This window comes from Tetrao urogallus (genome assembly GCF_951394365.1).
Source record: "Tetrao urogallus genome assembly, chromosome: 4".
In the NCBI taxonomy this organism is placed as follows: domain Eukaryota; kingdom Metazoa; phylum Chordata; class Aves; order Galliformes; family Phasianidae; genus Tetrao; species Tetrao urogallus.
Genome location: NC_136817.1, coordinates 37,629 through 54,847, shown reverse-complemented (window position 1 = coordinate 54,847; position 17,219 = coordinate 37,629). Strand labels below are relative to the sequence as shown.

At 46.2% G+C, this 17,219-nt stretch overlaps 1 pseudogene across 1 annotated transcript in view; it reads left to right on the top strand.

Moving 5' to 3' along the window:
- The first annotated feature begins 9,007 nt into the window (after positions 1–9,007).
- The window catches only part of LOC306945798 (osteoclast-associated immunoglobulin-like receptor), a 35,001-nt pseudogene continuing 26,789 nt past the window's right edge, over positions 9,008–17,219 (top strand). The window contains exons 1-4 of the transcript in view: positions 9,008–9,029; positions 9,103–9,138; positions 9,257–9,535; positions 9,617–9,848. The product of the transcript in view is annotated as an osteoclast-associated immunoglobulin-like receptor (transcript). The remainder of the gene's footprint in view (positions 9,030–9,102; positions 9,139–9,256; positions 9,536–9,616; positions 9,849–17,219) is intronic.

Genomic DNA, 17,219 nt, shown 5'->3' with positions numbered 1-17,219 from the left:
TCCTCCCACCTGCTCGCCTCTGTCTAACAAGCTGGAACTAAGAATTTTCAAGTAAGATGTCGCTTTCTTCAAGTGATTTCTGCACCTGTTCACATTACACTAATAACTTCTGCAGAAGCAATAGCTACTTCATAGTAGCTCATGTCTCACCTGGGGAACTGGATTATGTAGCAAGGTGTTCTGGAGAACCTCTTGCCTTCATGTAAGGATGGTGGTTTCTCATTCTCTAATGAACTTTGTTCTTTAGGAATACCTTGAATCAGTACGAGACACTCGAACAAGAGTGATCTGAGCTACTGCAAGGAAATTTCAGACTGGACAATTCCGGTTTTGCCCCACTTTATGAGCAGAAACTCCTGCTTTGGGTAATACGTTTTGTACCTGCATCATTGGTGAGGCCTGTGCCACGCAGTTACGAGAAAGGGGCAGGGAGAATCATAGACCTGCTTGAGTCAGAAGGGACCTTTAAAGCCATCTGACCCAACTCCCCTGCAGTGAACAGGGTCACCTATGGCCACATCAGGTTGCTCAGTTATGGCAAAGCCTTCAGGCCAGCAGCTCCTGCTGTTTTCTACTCCCTGCACAGAAAAGTGAACGTACGAGGGCATTGGTATTCACTGAGTCAAGAGCGGCCGCCTGAAGAACAGGAACCACTGCTACCCTGAGCGTGTCCACAGAAAGCTCACTTGTTCTGAATACTTACATAGTATCCTGTGCTCTCCGTTGCACTGCACTTATAATACGCATGCACAGTCCAGCCATGAGTATTTCTTTACTGGGAGACCTGCCACATTTCAGTGGGAAGGTTACTGCTGCCCTCTGCAGCTGAGAGCCCAGACCTTTGTATATGGGCTGTGGCACTGTTGTTTTAGTAAATCATGCCTAGTCAAGGTTTGGATTAATTTGGCACGTACAACAATCTGTGTATGCCTACCTGTTTTCCTATACTAGATTGCAAACGTTTAACAAAGCAAACCTCCTCACTTTTGCCAGTGGTTTCCCGTCTGGTTACAAACTCATCACTTACTGCAGTAAGAACACCACATTTTGCTTCAGCGTTTGCTACGAATTCCACACCTTGCTGTCATTCCTTCCTCAGCTTCATTTTCTCCACCCTTCACTGCTATCGCATCTGTTACCAGACGCAGCGCCGCTTTTGGCACAAGCTGCTCTTCTGTTCAGTGAGGGCAGAACCCTCCTGGGCCCTGCCAGCCCCCCCTCCCAGCTCTTCCTGCGGAGATCTCTGGGTCCTAGAGCCCTTCTCTCAGCTCCTCCCTCCTCAGGCTTCCCGTGCTGACACTGGGATACCGAGTTTCCTACATCTCTGCAGATCAAGGCTCTTCTCGCTTCCAGTCTTTTGTTTTCGTCCCCACTCGCCATTAACGCCTCGTTTGCGTTCTGGTTACCAGCGGGGGGAGGAGCAGTGTGGGGATGCGTTCTCTTGCCGGCACTGATCTGCTTTGGCTGGAGCAGATCACAGACTTGAATATTTTAACCCGCTGCTCTTCTTTAAACTTTGTGCTGATTTTTGTCTTCGTTGTTTTGTTTTTCACAGTTCCACTATTTGTACCCTCAGTTACGCTTCCATGTACCGTTCCTAATTCCACTTCCATGCAGCACTGATGTTTGCACTTCCATACAGCACTAACATTCACACTTCTGTGCACTGTTAACAATTCCACCTCCGTATACCATTAACCATTACATTTCCATCTGCCATTTACATTTACACTTTCATTGCCATAAGCATTTACCAATCACAAAGACAGTGACAATAACCAGTCACAGGATATCCCCAAGATTCTTCCTCTCCCCCATGTCATCAGTGGGAAATGAGCATTCCCGTTCACCTGATTCCGGCAGTGAAAATCCCACCCGACGGCGGCGGCCGGGCAGCCGATGGTATCGTGGGCTGATCTGCAGAGCAACCAGCCTCTCCCTCGCCCTCAGGCAGACTGGCGCTGTCGGACTGCAGTCGGATCTTCAGTGACTCTTTAGCGCTTCAAAGAGCTTTCTCCGAGTCTGCAGCTCCCCGAACGCTGTCTTACCACCCGCAGCAGCAGCGTCCCATAGCTTCACCCCGACCCGGTCCCCTCCTTCGGGGTCGTAAATGGTCTGATTTGCGATCGAGGGGTCACTCTTGGCAGCCCAGAGCAGCACCTGCTGTAAAACGGCAGCGGGCACCGTCTTTTCCCATTTTTTCAGAACAATCTGCAAAGTAACTCGGACGTTCTTTTGTTCGGAGCTCACATGAATCCCCACGGCAACGGTCCGGAGAAAGGCACTCCGAGCTGTCGGGGCGATGAATCCTCAGGTTGTGGCACTTCTCTCCGCGTCTGCCGTGCTTCTCAGCGTGTTCTGCGCCCTTTCTCAGCGTGTGCCACGCTTCTCTCAGCGTGTGCCACGCTTCTCTCAGCGTGCTCCGTGTTTTTCTCGGCACCTGCCACGCTTTTCTCAGCGTGCTCCGGAGCGGTCAGTCTTCAAGTCGGGCCCGGCTTGGGGTCCCTGTTCGGGCGCCAATTGTCGGCGCTCAGCCGAGTTAGAGAGCTCGCACGGTTTCTTGTCGCATCAGAATCGTTCTCCGAATAGTTCTGCTTTATGGTGTTCAACACACATCTCATGTACCATTCACTTATAAGCAGGAAAGTGCTGTCCCCCTCCTCAGTTAATTGGCCCAGCTTCTCCCAAACAATAGTGATAAAGGATGAAAGGTTTCTTAAGTGTGATAAGGTTAACAGTGCATACAGACACAACCTCCTGTTTGCCCTTAGACACAAACAGAGCCCATTTGCTCTCAGTCTTACACTCCAGACTCCCAAGGTTTCACGGTGATAGGCTCTATCAAGGAGTCTGATAGACTCTTGGCTGACTTGCTCACAGTTACATCTTCCCCCACATCTCCCCCTTCCTTATTAACAAAGAAGGCACGGTTCATAGCATCCTGTATCATTTTTCTATACACTGCAACAAGTGTGAAACACAAATCGAAACCCACAAAAAGGCAATGAGCCAAACTAGTCCTAATTTTAACAAATTCTGTATCTACCCTGCAAAAACCCCTCAGGAGACCCCTGAGTACATTCCATCCACCTTGGAGCTGTTCCTTATCCAGAGAAAAGCAGGACTCCGCACGGGGTTGCTTCTTTCAGCGCAGCACTTTTTGCAGCCTGAACTTCCTTGCAGCTTCTGTGCAGCACGAGCTTCCTTCCAGCACTCTCGGTCCGACTGGGTCCTTGTATGGACTCAGATATGAGCAATCCACATTGTTTATTACAGGTTCTCACAAAGCTGATGTACCTTCACAAGTTTCCTTTTGTAGTGTTCTGTTCTATCCTACTTTAAAGTCCCCACCCCCCTCCCTTTTTTTTTTTTTTTTTTTTTTTTGTAAGAATCTGTTAATGAAAACTGCTACGATTTTGCTGATTTCCTATGACGTTTTGTAGTGTCATGAAAGCATAAGATCCTAACAACCATAAAACCTTCCTGTATTTATGTACCAGAGTTTGAACTAAAATAAGTTCTATTTTCGTGTGTGCTTCTGCTTATGTGACTTTCTTAGGGAGTTCAACCCATATGGATCTAATGCTTGCAATATCCAGGACTACGAAGCCCTATTTTGTAAGCCCGAAGTCATTAGGGAAAACTTGTGCCAAGACATCTGAAGGCACTTCTCCAGAAAATACAGGTGGGCAAAGCACTCTGCGTGTTATCTCTGCCTTTCATCTCTTACCCCGATTCCCTGAGAAGGAAACAAAGGTGCAGAGGCTGAAAGGGAAGCACAGGGCACTCTGGCAGTCCACCAGTAGGGATGCATGAGGGACCGTGGCTGGGCAGCATGCCCACAGAGCCACTTGTCTTGAACTCTGAAAACTACCTGCAAGTCTTTGACTGCAGTGACTCTGAATAGAGTGCTCACCCTTACTACTGAGACACTAACAAGCATTTCACATAGTTACATTTGGTACAGTTGGAGCAAAGGTTCACTCTAGCTTGAGTACATGGAAAACAGGATTTGCTCCCAAGTCCTCCTAGGGTAGCCATAATGGCTGCAATCAAATAAATCAGCGATCTCTACTTGCTGCTGTCTTCCATCCCAAACATTTCACTGTGGGAGGCTAATCAGCTAAGACTACAGATGAGCCTTGAAGAAATTAGCTTAGGAGTTACTGTGCTGTGATCAAGTTACAAAACAAGAGGCTCTAATTCTTGGATTCAAAGTGCATGAAATTGCTATTCAGGGTGAAGAATGATCATTTCTTATACCAACCTACTTGCCTTTCATCTGTCTTCACCACTTTCACCACAAGGCGTACAGAAATGCCATTAGAAATTGACCGATTTCTCAGTTCATACTCAACCTCCTTTTGTAGGACAACAAATACTTAATTGCCACCTCTGGGTTAAGGTATATCGGGGTAGGAAGGGAAATGCTTGGGTATTTCTAATGAAACTTCAAATAGATGGGATTTCATTCACCTTCATAATTTGAAAACTTTCAGCAGAGTGAATAATTTCATCATGCTTTTTTCCTGACCAGGTTTTACTGGTAACATTTTCTCGAAACCAAGGTTTAAATAAAATGACTAAAAATTCATGTGTTTAAGGTTGAAGAAAATAAACAGAGAAAACTTCTGAGTTTACCACTGAGTCTTCTGTCAAGACTCACTGCGCTACGTGAGGTTATGAGCACTACACTCTGGGTTATGAGCAAGCCCTTCCATGAGGCAAATACTGGGAGGAGGACTGTACCTCTCACACAAAGGAGTTACACCAAATTCCAGTATCTTCATTTTTCAAGGCAAGGGGGACACTAAGAACTGACATTTCCAGACCAAGTCAGGGAACCGACTGATTAAACACTAATGCAAACTGTCCCTTCTCTGCTATCATCAAGGAGGGACAGCTATATTAAAAGGAGAGCATAATTCTGTTGATTGATTTGTTGAGTCCTCATCTGTTTCTCAAGGTTCTGACCTTACAGTTAGCAGTGAAATACTGAACTCTACTTGCAGTTGGTCCTGAGGTGAGAACAGAAAATACTAGATACAACAATTCAGTCATACTTAGCTTTGTACATGTGGAATTTTAATATATTCTTCGTATCCTTAAAAGATTTCTGTGTTCATGTGTATCTCCCACACACACATCTACTCAAAGAAACCTTGAAGAGCATCTGTTTAATCACTGATATTCTGGGTAAACTAGACAGCTTCACATACATTCTTTTCTTATAGGCAGCATACAACCCACCGCTGACAGAAGAGTAGCTTCCAGCTGATGAACTGAACTGAACTGAGGAACTGGTGTTGCTGAGCAGATCCCAAGCAGCAGCCCAAATACAAAGTGACGTAGAATAGAAAAAAGTATAGGCAATAACTGTTTCTCCTGCTCTCAGAGAATCACCGAGGTTGGAAAAGACCTGCAAGATCATCACCAACAGTTCTCCCTAAACCACGTCCCTCAACACCAAATCCTTGAAACATTCCTTGAATGCCTCCAGGGTCGGTGACTCCAGCACCTCCTGGGAAGCCCATTCCAGTGCCTGACCACTCTTTCCGAGCAGCAGTATTTCCTAACGTCCAACGTGAATCTCCCCTGGTGCAGCTTGAGGCCATTTCCTCTGGTCGTCTCACTGCTTACATGGGAGAAGAGGCCGAGTCCAGCTCACTGCAACTTCCCTTCAGGTAGTTAGAGAGAGCTGTAAGGTCTCCCCTGAGCCTCCTCTTCAGCAGATCGAGCAATCCCAGCTCCCTCAGCCAAGCTGATAACAGCCTACACCACTCTGTCAAAGGGAGGAGCTGCACAATATCATAGCAGGTTAAAATTACTCAAGTTCCCCGATAGGCAGGAAGGCAAATATTAAAACGAAAGTCCAGCTGGATCAAAATAACCAAACATATGATTTTCAATAATACAAATTTTAATTTCATGATTAGGGAGTCACAAACTTCATGGAAATCAGAAACTAGGAGGATTCACCTCTTCAATAGATTTTACTAACGGTGTTTTATCATGAAGTTCTGCACTGATATCTCAGGTCTCCTATAAAGCTGCAAGTAAATCTGCCCCTCCAGCAAGTCTGCTACCTTGAACACATCCCATATCACAGTGCGTTTGGGAAGAGTGACAACTGCTAACTCTTCTTGTACACCTGTTTGTGCATTTACCCTGGAGGTCTCCCTTTAAGCAGTAAGCAAACGCTGTCATTGCTTCAGTTGTGTGATGAGATCAATGTCTGAAGCGGCCTGTCTGACAGTGAATCTCTGCTTTGAGGAAGAAGGTCAGATATTACACGGACTTCTTCATCATTCACATCTGTCACTTTTATCTCAATCTGTGCGTAACTGCCTTATTTTGTAGGCTTTTTTTCCCAGCTGCCAAGTTCAAGTCTTTCGCTTCTGCCTTGCCACACATTGCCACATTGCCACACATTGCCACACACTGGAGCCACAGACAGGTACAAGATGGGCACCTTATCAGATGTTCCCCCAGACAACAGAGGAGAAGCCGCCAGCACAGCTGCTTCTTCCACGTGGCATTTCTTATCCCCCTTACAGTTCAATAACACAGGAACAATTTCAGCTGGAGGTGAAGTGCTTTCTGAAAAGGCATGCTGCTTTGGAAAGAGTACAGCCATACTGCCACATTACGGAGTACAGCATGAACCAAAGATAGCATACACTACAATTCACACTGAGATGTACACACATACTAAATAGGGAATTTTTTAGATGGCTTTCTTAGAGTGACTTCCAGCTTGAGGCAAGGCAAAAATAAGAGATACATGAAATGAATACATAACAAGCATTTCAAGTTAAAACAGAAAAAAGAGCATGGCTCAGATAAGGTCAGCTGCAATAGCTTAACAGCTTTTGGAATAATATTCCATGGTGATGATGAAAGACAGATGGAATCCGTGACTCTGATAAATCTTCAGTACTTAGAGATGAGCAAGGAGTACATGAAAATCTTTCAAAATGGAAAGACTCACTGGTATGCCCTAACCTTTGTCAGCTGCTCCCTTTTAACTATATGCTGATGATCACAAAGACAATTGCCACAGTCTAGTTCAGGCGATGAGTAAATCCATGGAGAATACTCAGTTCTGCAGCGCTGCCTGTCTTGTTACTTTTTTGGCAAAAAAGGCCCGTGGCTGAATGGTGCCTTCAGCACTATACCTGACATTTCCCATGCGAGCCTTGAAAGGAACACGTTCTATCATCTTCTTCTCCCTACATGGAACATTCCTTCTTAGCCCAGGTTTTTGATTCAACAGAAGGGGAATGCAAGCTCATCAAATATGCCTGTAGTGTTTGCGGGTACAGCTCTCCCGAGTTCTGAAAAACCACATCTTTCTTCTGCTAAAGGTGGATTTGGCACGCAAATTTGCCCAGAGAATACCAGCTTCTGTCTTTTCCTTCACCATTCTATTCCATTTAGTCAGAGTTGCAGCCAAACAGAGAACGCCATGACCATTGCTACAAACACCTCAAATCACAGAATCACAGAATCACAGAATTGTAGGGGTTGGAAGGGACCTCCAGAGATCTGTGTGCCAGAACGGGCATTTGAGATCCAAAGAAGTCTCAGGCAGGGTGCAGTACACGGTTGATTTCCCCTTGGTTTGTGTAGAGAAGGAAGATGCAGAGAAGTATCAGTGCCAGTGCTGGGTGTTGGAGCCACCAGCGACATCGGAGACAGTGACCCGAGGAGCTGGTGGTAACAAGTGAGGGCACTGGGAAAATGAGTGTCCTTGTGCTGTTCTCCCCAAGGCCATGTCACACTGCTGTCTCCTCTCTGCACTCAGATCACGGGTACCCCCACCAGGCATTTCCCTCAGCCCTGAGGAACATGTGGAAATGGCGACCAATGCTGCCATCCACTGCTGGAACAAGAACTATGGGGCCGCCTTCCTCCTGCACAAGGATGGGTCTTCAACCCCCGTGCAGCACCAAGAACCCAGTGGTGGGGGCACAGCCACCTGCATCCTCTTTGGTGACCCCAGCAGGTGCTGGCACCTATAGGTGCTCCTACCACATCAGGGGTTGCTGCCTACAGTCCTCCCCCCTTGGGGTCAGCATGATGCTGGAGGTGATGCCCACACCTGCCTGCACTCAGGTAGGTGTCAGCACCCATTTGTTTGTCCTGCCGTCCGTCAATCCTTCGTGTCAGTGTCTCCACATCCCATCCCTGTGGATGTAGTGGTGGAGAATGGGGACACATAAGCAGCCAGAACCCGCAGGTGGCAGGGAGGAGTTGGACAGGAACCTGGTGGTGGCGGTGGTGGCAGTGGTGGGGAGCTGTGATTGATGTCCCCATCGCACTCACAGTTATTCCCTCCTATGTTTGATGCAGGTGCAATCTCCGGAGGTTGTGAGGCAGTGCAGCAGGGCACGAGGGCATTTGAGAAATGCACTGATGCAAAGCATCCCCACAGTGCTGGAAAAAGCAAAGAGGAAGCGTAAGGGAAAAGGGAGAGGGAAGAGGATGGGGAAGGGGAAGGGTTCTTCAGCCTCGTGTTGATGTTCAGATGTAACGAGATGGAGAAGGCGAGGGGCAGATTTACCCTCATCTCTTGATGCTGATTCCTCACAACTCCCTCTCATTCCCTCCCTGGGCTGCCGCACTCCTTCACCACATCCACCCCTCCAAGTCAGCAGCTGCTGTCTGAATCTGACGCCCTCTCACAGAAGCATCATGCAGATGGCTCTGCAAAGTGTGCTGAGCTCTCTCTGCCTGCCACCACCGCTTTCCCTTGAATTATAGCTCAGATTGCAAACTCTTAATCACCTCCCCTAGTGACACAGTTCCTCCCTCCTTTTATCTTTCTGCCTTGCTATCAGAGCAGCATCAAAAAGCCCGCAAACAATACGCTCTTCTTTACGAGCTCTACATCTATGTTCTATTGCCAGCTCCTGTATCTGTGGATCTAGAAAAGGGATCTGCAGACACTCCCTGTCCCCACTGCAGTCTCGCTGTCCCAAGCTGCTCCTGTCCCAAGGCACCAATGGCGCTGGCCCTCCTCCTGGGTGAGTGACAATGGGGACGTGGTGCCACGGGGGTTGGTGGCCCTGTGTGGGACCAGGACCATGTCCCTTGCAGGTTGGTGGCTGGTGGCAGTGAGCAGGGCAAAGCAAAGTGAATATGAGGACGGGGGAAGAATGGGGCCAGAGGGAGGGGAGCGTGGTCAGTGGGCCATCAGAGGGGCACAGGAGGGTGTGCAGGGAACAAGGCTGACTGCTGTCCCCTGTCCCAGTGCCCTGACCCTCCCTGTTGCTGCACCCTAGCCAGGGGTTAGAAGTGGGGGACAATGTCACCCTGCGGTGTCACCTGCCCCGGCCATCTGCCTGGGTCCGGCTCTGCCAGGAAGGAGGTTTCACCCCCTGCATGAAGAAGTGCAATGTTCAGGACATGGCCGTGTTCTGCTTTGCTATCACAACGTGGGTGCACACAGGGACGTATCGTTGCCAGTACCGGCTGTCTGAGCCAGCAGAGACATCAGAGATGAGTGACCCTGTGGAGCTGGTAGTTACAGGTGAGTGCACTGGGGTCAGAGGGAGGCCCTGAGCTGTCCTCACAGGCCCAAGTCCCATCCATTTTCTCTCCCATCATGCAGATCACTGCTTCCCCCCACCTGGCATTTCCATGAGCCACAAGAGACGTGTGGGGATGGGGACCAACATCACCATCCGATGCAGGAACATGTACCAAGGGGCCACCTTCCTGCACAAGGATGGGCACTCGGCCCCTGTCCAGCAGCAGGACCCTGATGGTGGGGGCACGGCCACCTTCACCCTCTTTGGGCTGACTCCAGCTGACACCGGCACCTATAGGTGCTTCTACCACATGTACACCTCTCACAGACACCTGGAGAACTCCTTCAAAATTGCAACTGCTTCTCTGGAATCAGACACTGATGCATTGTTTCTCAAAAGCAAGGTCCACATTCCCGCTAGTGTTACGCTTTCTCATTTTATGTTTTAGTCATACGTTACAAAGAAGCTTTCTTACTCATATATACTGAGGACACGTTATCTTCAGCCCAAGACAATGACTCTTCAGCTAATGCCACCCAGGCAAACCGGATGATTGGTGATGCTGAGAAGGCTCAGGAACATTCTTTCTTGAAACAGGCCAAAGTCCATTCAAAGTTCAAACCTTGGCAAAATGCAAGCTTCGTATTTATTTACACAATAATACTATTGGACTATGGATCAACGAAATAAATGAGTCCCATTCTTGCAAAACCTGTTGCTGGTTCCATTGCACTCTTCTGGAAATCTGCACAGACAGAAATGAAATTCAGGAAGATTCCGGTGTTGCATGCAGGAGATGGTCGCTGCAGTGATCGTGGGAGAGAGCTGTCGTTAGAAAACTGTCATGTGAATTCACAAAGCATATCAAGAACGAGACAGCACCAAAGCTGAGAAACAAGGGTGTTTTTTCCTAAGACAGATAAGATTGCAAGAGAAGATGCTGCTTTCCACAAAGCATCGCATTTTTTTATTTTTTATTTATTTATTTAACTAGTAAGCAGAAGTGGATATATCCACAGCCCGTAACAATTCATGGAATTCCTTTGTTGTTCTTTCATACCCCTACAAGGCTTGGCAAAGATGCCCAGTACATTATCAAATGTGGAAAAGCTGCAGTTAGGTTTGTCACAGGAAGCAAGCTTCTGAAGTCCCTGCAACAGGATAGTACCTAAGTGCCGTTTCCAGTTCTTTAAAGACACCAGTTGTCAAGTGAACTAAGGAGATAGGAGCTCCTAAAAAGTCTGCCAATGTGAAAATGAAGTTCCTTACTGATCGTATCTGAGCTACTACCTCTAAAAACCACCACTACCTGGCAGATTACATTGTGGGAAAGGGGTTACAGCCATCAGAACTATCAGAACAGCCTTCGTGTCTTTTATGCCCTATCAGGCAACGCTTCTCTCTCCCTGCCCTGGTTCCCCACTGGCTGAGTACTGCAGGCTCACCAATTTCCCAACATTCCACTAAACATACAGGTACTGGCTAAAGATGAACGGTTGCTAGCTAAGCGTATATTGCTAATTCTCACATTTGCTCATTCTGCACTAGGCCACAATTCCTGGACACCTGCTGTCCTGGGATAGAGGTAAGTTGGGAGGAAAAATGTAGGGGAGCATCACTTGCATTCCTCCTAATATAAAGGAGGGGCAGTTTGACCTCCTGTCAGAGGCCCCTTAAGTTGTTCTTTTGCTGAGGGCCTCTTGGCAAAACAGAATAGCCTATAATACAAAAGTTACAATTTTGGTACTTCTGAAGTATTTCATCTTATCTACTAAGTGTGCATAAATGTGGAATAATAAGCCACTTTCTTCCAGAGAGGCTGTGCACGCCCCGTCCCTGGAGGTGTTCAAGGCCAGGTTGGATGGGGCCCTGCGCAGCCTGCGCTGGTATTAAATGTGGTGGTTAGTGGCCCTGCATGTGGCAGGGGTTTGGAGATTCATGAAGCTTGAGGTCCCTTCCAACCCTGGCCATTCTGTGATTCTGTGATTCTGTGACTCCTCCGGCTGCTATTACTGGTGAGGAGAGCAGCTCTGTTTCCTGAGCTGTTGGCTGTGTTCCTGGCCCCAGAGGCATGCATTATATAGAGCGCAAGGTTCTGTTCTGTTCTATTTTGGGCCCAAACTTTTGTTACTTGCATTCTCTATAAGTGTTGACATGGTGACAGTGTCAAGCTCTTTACCAATCTATTGGCCTTTCTGGTTTGAGCAAGAAATTGCACTTCAAGTTGGTGCACTTGTTTTAGTTTGTGGGATAATTTCTACTCCTATGGTATCATATCCTTTTGATATTTTACAGTTGAACAACTAGAGTTATAATAAGGACAGAGAGTTTTGGCAAATGCAGAAGCAATCAAAGCACAGAAAGCAAAGCTTTGTAAGAGTTCCATAGTTTGTATCATATCTGATCATAAATTGATAATCATAAATTAAATAAAATATCTCCATGGCTTTACCTTCTCCAATCAAAACGGAAAGGACTCATAGCCCCTTACAGTGAGGATTATCTAGTTAGGTTTTATACACCAAGTGCTCGGGAAAACTGTCGCAATTACTAACAGTACAAAAAGAAATTTGAGATAATCATAGCTGGCTAATACATTGTAGCTATGTAAAGAGTGGAGGAGAGGCAGAATTCAGAAAGTTTTCAGAAATAGTTCAAAGACGTTAAAAAAGGTGAATTCCTGTATGACTGCAATGCACCCTGAGCCTTCTGAGTCCATAGGATGGCACTGTGTAGGCCTCTCATGCTGCTGCTGAGACCTTCAGCTCCAATTCTATCTGATCCAGACTGAATCTTCCTCGTTCATTTGTCAGTCCATCACCAAGAAAAAGCCCAGTCCCTCTCCTCTGCAAGCAGATGCAACAAGGGAACCCCAGGTTATGAAGGCAATATTTACATCCAGATGAAGTTTCTCACTTTTACTTAGGGCCAGCCTGACTTCCTTGCTGGCATCCCAGTCGTCCCACTGCCAAGGCCCGTCACCTCTTCTGCAAAACGCAAGTGCAGCAGTGCTTCTTCCTTGGCAGGGGACAGGTAACAGGAGGAGGCCCCTGGCCTCACCCCATGATTAAACTGTTTTGAGAGAAAGTGTGTGTGCTCATCCACTAGAAAAGGAGGCTGTTTGCATAAGGGGCTTCTCAAATAAAGCTTATGTACAGTTCAATGAGTGCTTTGAAAATTCAGGCTGTTTACAATGATTCTGATTTTGTAAGAATCAATTCTTACAGAGTCTGCACTTCCTGAACAATTGAACTCACATTGTATTCCTAATAAACATAAATGTAATTTTAATCAATACACGTGTTGTATGTTTACACAATCCCAACTCACCTTTCTGAAACATTCTTTGGACTTTTCTGATCACAAGAGTATTGCACTGAGTGCAGGTGTCCAGTTGTGGAAAGGCCTGCCATAATGCTGATGTGTGGTGTGAAACTGGGGTGCTAGACACAACTAGTTCCAGCCCACTGCTACTCCCTCCTACTGCCCCACAGGACCCATTAGCCAAAGGGCAGGCAGCTCAGAGGGAGTGGAGCTCAGAAGAAAGATCCCAGAAAAGAGTGGGAACACCTTGGAAGAAGGTCATGGAGAAGGTGCTATGTGCCCCCAGCAACGCTCACCCTGCAGCTCCTGAAGAGCGTATGCTGGATCAGGGAGAGGTGTGAGGAGGAAGGGAGAGCGGAGAGGAGCTACTCTGCGACAGATGAAGGAGTCAGAAACGGAGGGGTGAGGAAGACCTGCTGAGCAGGGCATGGGATGAATAAATGAAATTTATTTTCCCGAAGTTAAATTTGTTTGACTTCTGAGGTAATATTCCCATGGGCTTTCCCCTCTCTCTCTGCCTTTCTGTGCAGGGGGAGTGAGAGAGAGGCTGAGTGAGTGTCTGGTGGCCATAAAATCAACACACCAAATACACTGTGGCAAAAGCAATATAAAATCAATATACATAGATTGACAAGTTACAGTCTCAGCACCTTGATTATTAGGAAGTCAGGTAGATCTTGATGCATTATACAATAGATGTTCTTATTGATGGTGTCGATTGCCTAAGCAAATTATGCCTTTGAAGTGAAAATCGTACAGCAGATTCCATGTGTATGTATGAGGTCTGCTTCAACAGTAACGTCTCCTATGTGATTATATTCGTCCACATGATCAGAGGCCGATGCTGGTGGTGTGACAATAGAGGATGAACCTTCTCAACAGTATTCCACTACACGTATATTACATACCTGTATATATACATACGTATATACAGGCGTATTAGTGTTTAGTGTATTTAGCTAACATTTTGACAGTTACCTGCTTTTTTCTTTTTTTTTTCTTTTTTTTTTTTTTTCAGTTTCATACCACACATCAGCATTATTTCTCCAAAGGTGATAAAGGATTACATATTTTCTATGGATATTTTCTTTGAGAATTCTTTTTTTGCCTTCGAATATACAAAATCCGAACATCCATGCTGCTTGTGATTTCATGCTCCTTCTGAAAATTCTTGCTTTTTTCCAGACAAGAAAACGTACATTTGTGTGATCCGTGTTTTATTATTTTTAGATCAAGTGATGACCGTTAGTCTTCTCAGTAAGACTGACATTCACTACCTATTTTTTCCATAAGAGCGCAATCCTTATTCTTGAGATGTACTTAATATAGCGAGGCTAGAAATGATGGGAGCCACACCGAGCTTGGTCACTACTTCAAAGGTATCATTTTAAATCGTATCTATTGAAAGTGAAACTGCCTAGTCATTTCTGTAAGCTAGTTGAGCTTATTTTGATAGCATACGTTTAAAGCGTGGATCTGAATGATCTTTTGTAAAATCTGGTGATATTCAGAAGGCAGACACCTTTGAGGTCTATAGAATAATAACACTTAGTTATACCAGTTATTAATCCACGTTTGCTCACGTTACTCATCCTTTTAAGTGAAGGTTGGGTGTCATTATATTATTGAAGTTCAGGGGAATAAAGTAAAATTGATTTTCAAATGGATTCTAAGATTTCATTTGTGTTTTTAATCCCTCTTTAGAGGAAGACAGCATGTCAAGTTATGCAGTTTTACACAGTAGATTGAGGCCATGATCTTGGCTTTATAAACAAATACAGCAACAGTGGTAGTGAGAATCCATGATTTTATTTTCATGCAGCTTGAATGGTCTTTTCTTACTTTTATGTAATTATTATTACTATTTATTTGTATCATTTTTATTAATTGATGTTTTTAATTTATGCAAGTTCTGAAAATAATCAACTGGTTTTCCTTGGCCAAAACAAAGCACCATGAGGTTTCCCTCAGGTGGCCGTGGCCTCTTAATTGTTTGTTACTCCTAGTGGCTTCTTCTCTACTAATCAGTTTGTAGATGACCTGTTGAAGAATAATGAGGTTTCCTTAGTTGAGTGAAGTATCAGAATATCAGTGAAAGGGTGTCTGTAGTCAATGCTTTTCATATTTGCATTAAAGATCATAATACAAACAGATTTCTGAGATGGACATATACTGGAGTCACTTGGAAGCAGACAAACAGAACAACCAAGCTAAAACAACCAACTCAGCCCTCCCAAAACCCCCTGTCTCCCCCCCCCCACACACACACAAACAAACAAACAAACAAACAAACAAACAAAGAAAAACGAAAGCAACAGCCATACAGATAGACAGACAAACAAAAATAAAAACAAAAACAAAAAAAGAAAGAAAAAAGAAACGAAGAACAAGAAAAAAAAACACACAGTGGAAACTACGAAAAAGACAATGAGACATACAGAGTGATGGGGAAGGGAATTGTCAGCAATACCTGTAGACAGTATCTTCTAGAACTAACAGTGCAAAGGCAGATATACCTATGCAATAATAACACCAAAAACAAGATCACTACTGCATTATAATTCAGAAGTCATTCTCTTCTAGGAGGCAGTTCTTTTGTCTATTACGTAATCCTGGAATGCAAGGAAATAGCAAGTATCAACTAGTAACAGTGTTACACTATCTCCAGCTCTAAAATGAGACTCCTTATCTGGTTTGGACTAACGGGCTTACAGCAGGTCAGAAAAAGACTTGTGTAAATACTAAGGACAGAGAACTTTCTAAAAAGTAAGCAGCTAATCAGCAGTATTTAACCTGAAGGAAAAAAAAACTATATGCTTTACTGTGCTTTGACTAATTATAGAAATATTTATAAGGCCCCATCCATACAGAATTCAGAGATCATAGAATCATAGAATCATAGAATCACTAAGGTTGGAAAAGACCTAAAAGATCACCCAGTCCAACCTTTCACCTATTCCCAATAGCTCCTACTAAACCATGTCCCTCAACGCAACATCCAGTCTTTCCTTGAACACCCCCAGGGTCGGTGATTCCACCACCTCCCTGGGCAGTCCATTCCAGTGCCTGACCACCCTTTCTGAAAAGTAATACTTCCTCATGTCCAGCCTGAATTTCCCCTGGCGTAGCTTGAAACCATTCCCCCTGGTCCTATCACTAATGACACGAGAGAAGAGGCCGACCCCCAGCTCACTACAACCTCCCTTCAGGAAGTTATAGAGAGCAATAAGGTCTCCCCTGAGCCTCCTCTTCTCCAGGCTGAACATTCCCAGCTCCTTCAGCCTCTCCTCATATGGCCTGTGTTCCAGACCCCTCACCAGCTTCGTTGCCCTTCTTTGAACACGTTCCAGGGCCTCAATATCTTTCTTGCAGTGAGGGGCCCAAAACTGGACACAGTACTCGAGGTGCGGCCTGACGAGTGCTGAATATAGGGGAACAATCACCTCTCTGCTCCTGCTTGCAACACTGTTTCTGATGCAAGCCAGGATGCCATTGGCCTTCTTGGCCACCTGGGCACACTGTCGGCTCATGTTCAGCCGAGCATCAATCAATACCCCCAGGTCCATTTCCTCTACGCAGTCCTCCAGCCACACCGCCCCAAGCCTGTAGCGTCGCCTGGGGTTGTTGTGGCCGAAGTGCAGGACCCGGCATTTGGCCTTGTTGAAACTCATCCCATTGGCTCCAGCCCAGCTCTCCAGCCTGTCCAGATCCCTCTGTAGGGCGTCGCTACCCCCAGGCAGATCCACGCTTCCAGCCAATTTGGTGTCATCTGCGAATTTACTGAGGGTGCACTCGATGCCCTCATCGAGGTCATCTATAAAGATATTGAAGAGGACAGGCCCCAGCACCGACCCCTGCGGAACACCACTCACGACCGGTCGCCAGCTGGATTTGACTCCATTCACCACCACTCTCTGCGCCCGGCCCTCCAGCCAGCTCCTTACCCAGCCAAGAGTGTACCCATCCAAGCCTCTGACTGCCAGCTTCTGCAGGAGAATGCTGTGGGAGACAGTGTCAAAGGCTTTGCTGAAGTCTAGGTAGACCACATCAACAGCCTTTCCTTCATCCACCAGATGGGTCACTAGATCATAGAAGGAGATCAGGTTGGTCAAACAGGACCTGCCCTTCATGAACCCATGCTGGCTAGGCCTGATCCCCCGGTCTCCCTGCACATGCCGCATGATCTCCCTCAAGACGATCTGCTCCATAACCTTCCCTGGCACCGAGGTCAGGCTGACAGGCCTGTAGTTCCCCGGATCCTCCTTACGACCTTTCTTATAAATGGGAGTCACATTGGCAAGCCTCCAGTCATCTGGGACCTCACCAGTCAACAAGGAGCGCTGACAGATGATGGAAAGC